A 4,000-nucleotide genomic window follows, 5' to 3' on the forward strand; every position below is an offset into this window, starting at 1 on the left:
GATCTCCTCCAAGAGGCCTTCCTTGATTAAGTCCTCTTTACCCTGACTCCCTCTTCCTTTTTTATCATCCACACACTTGAATCTGTACCCTCTGTATCTACCCCAGCACTTAGAACAGTCCTTGGAACATAGTAAGTGCTTAACAAATACCATAATTGCTATTATTATTATTATCTATTATAAATATATATAGCCTTATTAAGGTCAGATCTCCTCCAAGAGGCCTTCCTTGATTAAGTCCTCTTTATCCTGACTCCCTCTTCCTTTTTTATCATCCACGCACTTGAATCTGTACCCTCTGTATCTACCCCAGCGCTTAGAATGGTGCTTGGAACATAGTAAGCGCTTAACAAATACCATAATTGCGATTATAATTATCTATTATAAACTTATATAGCCTTATTAAGGTCAGATCTCCTCCAAGAGGCCTTCCTTGATTAAGTCCTCTTTACCCTGACTCCCTCTTCCTTTTTTATCATCCACGCACTTGAATCTGTACCCTCTGTATCTACCCCAGTGCTTAGAACAGTGCTTGGAACATAGTAAGCACTTAACAAATACCATAATTGCGATTATTATTATCTATTATAAGTATATATATAGCCTTATTAAGGTCAGATCTCCTCCAAGAGAACTTTCTTGATTAAGTCCTCTTTTCCCTGACTCCCTCTTCCTTCTTTATCATCCACGCACTTGAATCTGTACCCTTTGGGTACCTGGCATTCAGCCCACCCACAACCTCTTGGCACGCACTTACAGAGCTGTATTTTAATGTCTATCTCCCCCTCTAGACTGTAAGCTCGTTGTGGGCATCGAATACCTACCAACTCTGTTGTACTGAACTCTCCCAAGTGCTTAGTACACTGCTCTGCACAAAACAAGCACTCAGGCCTACAGATACAGCACAGGCCTGGGAATCAGAAGGACTTGGGTTCTAATCCTGGCTCTGCCACCTTTCTGCTGTCACTTCACTTGCCTGTGCCTCAGTTCCCTCATCTGTAAAATGGGGATGAAGAGGGTGAGGCCCAGGTGGGACAGGGACTGTGTCCAACCTGATTAGCTTGTATTCACCCCAGCACTTAGTACAGTGCCTGGCACAGAGTAAGCGCTTAGCAAATACCATGGTTATTGTTATTAAATACCACTGATGGATTGAGACAACTGGATTAAGGAAAATCCCGACCCCCCCATCCCAGCTCCCCAGCACTTAGGTACATATCTGTAATTTATTTTATATTAATGCCTGTCTCCCCCTCTAGACCGTAAGCTCGCTGTGGGCAGGGACTGTGTCTGTTTATTGTTGTATCTCCCAAGAGCGTAGTACAGTGCTTTACACACACTAACTGCTCAATAAATACAATTGAATGAATGAGTCTTTTCCATGGTCATATTACTAATACTATTCATTCATTCATTCAATCGTATTTATTGTTTACTGCGTGCAGAGCACTGTACTAAGCGCTTGGGAAGTACAAGTTGGCAACATATAGAGACGGTCCCTACCCAACAACAGCCTCACAGTCTAGAAGGGGGACACAGACAACAAAACACGTGGACAGATGTCAAGTTATCAGAATAAATAGAAATAAAGCTAGATGCACATCTTTAACAAAACAAATAGGGTAGTAAATATTCACAAGTAACATAAATAGAGTAATAAATCTGTACAAACATATATACAGGTGCTGTGGGGAGGGAAAGGAGGTAGGGTGGGGGAGGAAAAAGAGGGCTCAGTCTGGGAAGGCCTCCTGGAGGAGCTGAGTTCTCAGTAGGGCCTTGAAGGAAGACAGCTAGCTTGGCGGATACTACTACTGACAATACTACTGATCATAATAGTGGTATTTACTATGCGCCAAGCACTATGCTAAGTGCTGGGATAGATATAAGCTAATCAGGTCCCACATGGGGCTCCCAGTGTAAGCAGGAGGGAGAGCAGGTATTCGATCCCCATTTTGCAGAAGACAGACTTGAGGTATTGACTGTGACCCTCAGGAGGGACAGGAACTCTCCTATCTACCTCAGTGCTTAGTACACTGCCTGGAATATAGTAAGCATTTAACAAGTCTTGTCTTTTGCCGTCGAGTCGTTGCTGACCCATAGCGACACCACAGACACATCTCTCCCAGAACGCGCCGCGCTCCACCTGCCTCTCCCTGACTTTCCCATCTCTGTTGACGGCACTACCATCCTTCCCGTCTCACAAGCCCGCAACCTTGGTGTCATCCTCGACTCTGCTCTCTCATTCACCCCTCACATCCAAGCCGTCACCAAAACCTGCCGGTCTCAGCTCCGCAACATTGCCAAGATCCGCCCTTTCCTCTCCATCCAAACTGCTACCCTGCTCATTCAAGCTCTCATCCTATCCCGTCTGGACTACTGCATCAGCCTTCTCTCTGATCTCCCATCCTCGTGTCTCTCTCCACTTCAATCCATACTTCATGCTGCTGCCCGGATTATCTTTGTCCAGAAACGCTCTGGACATATTACTCCCCTCCTCAAAAACCTCCAATGGCTACCGATCAATCTGCGCATCAGGCAGAAACTCCTCACCCTGGGCTTCAAGGCTGTCCATCACCTCGCCCCCTCCTACCTCACTTCCCTTCTCTCCTTCTACTGCCCAGCCCGGACCCTCCGCTCCTCCACCACTAATCTCCTCACTGTACCTCGCTCTCGCCTGTCCCGCCATCGACCCCCGGCCCACGTCATCCCCCGGGCCTGGAATGCCCTCCCTCTGCCCATCCGCCAAGCTAGCTCTCTTCCTCCCTTCAAGGCCCTGCTGAGAGCTCACCTCCTCCAGGAGGCCTTCCCAGACTGAGCCCCTTCTTTCCTCTCCCCCTCGTCCCCCTCTCCATCCCCCTGTCTTACCTCCTTCCCTTCCCCACAGCACCTGTATATATGTATATATGGTTGTACATATTTATTACTCTATTTATTTATTTATTTATTTATTTTTCTTGTACATTTCTATCCTACTTATTTTATTTTGTTGGTATGTTTGGTTCTGTTCTCTGTCTCCCCCTTTTAGACTGTGAGCCCACTGTTGGGTAGGGACTGTCTCTATGTGATGCCAATTTGTACTTCCCAAGCGCTTAGTACAGTGCTCTGCACATAGTAAGCGCTCAATAAATACGATTGATTGATTGATTGATTGATTGGTGGATCCATAGAGTTTTCTTGGTCAAAATACAGAAGTGGATTACCACTGCCGCCTTCCGCGCAGTCAACTCGAGTCTCCGCCCTCGACTCTCTCCCACGACGCTGCTCCCCAGCACGGGTGAGTTTTGGCTTTTAGCATTTTGCCTTCCACTCGCTAGCCACTGCCCAAGCTAGGAATGGAATGGATGGGCCTCTGCTTAATTCTCCCCCTGAGAACGGCAGACTATTGGAAACTCTCCAGGTGCGACCGTGAGAAGGCAATTTAACGAGTACCATTTATAAATAAAAAGGGAGAGAGAGACGTTAAGAGACTTCCAAAGTCACACAGTAAACAAGGGCGAAAGCGGGATAAGTATCCAGGTCTTTCTGACTTCCGAGCCTGTCATCTATCTACTAGGCCATGCTGCTTCTCTGTCTTTCCCTTCCCATTCTCTTTCACCATCATCACTTCCTAACCCATGAGGGCAATCAATCGATCAACGGCATTTATTGAGAGCTTATTATGTGCAGAGCACTGTACTAAGCGCTTGGGAGAGTACAATACAATGGAATTAAGCACTTTCCCAGCCCATAATGAGCTTATGTTCTAGAGGGAGAGAAGAAACCGGGGGGTGGGGGAAGAATGGGGTATCAGACCACCTAAGTACGACCAAACACAACCCAAACATGCCATCTCTTCAACGACGTATTTGTTATTTAGCCATTGTACTAACGGAGCCCAACCACTAAACCCATCTCTTTGGCTCTGACTGGCAGAAATATCTGGGAAGGTAACCACCAGTTGCTGTGAAACACAATCCCAGAGGAGAAGAATCGTTGGAAAAAGGAGAATTTCTCCTGCAGG

The sequence above is a fragment of the Tachyglossus aculeatus genome, chromosome 2 (genome assembly GCF_015852505.1).
Source record: "Tachyglossus aculeatus isolate mTacAcu1 chromosome 2, mTacAcu1.pri, whole genome shotgun sequence".
Classification (NCBI taxonomy): domain Eukaryota; kingdom Metazoa; phylum Chordata; class Mammalia; order Monotremata; family Tachyglossidae; genus Tachyglossus; species Tachyglossus aculeatus.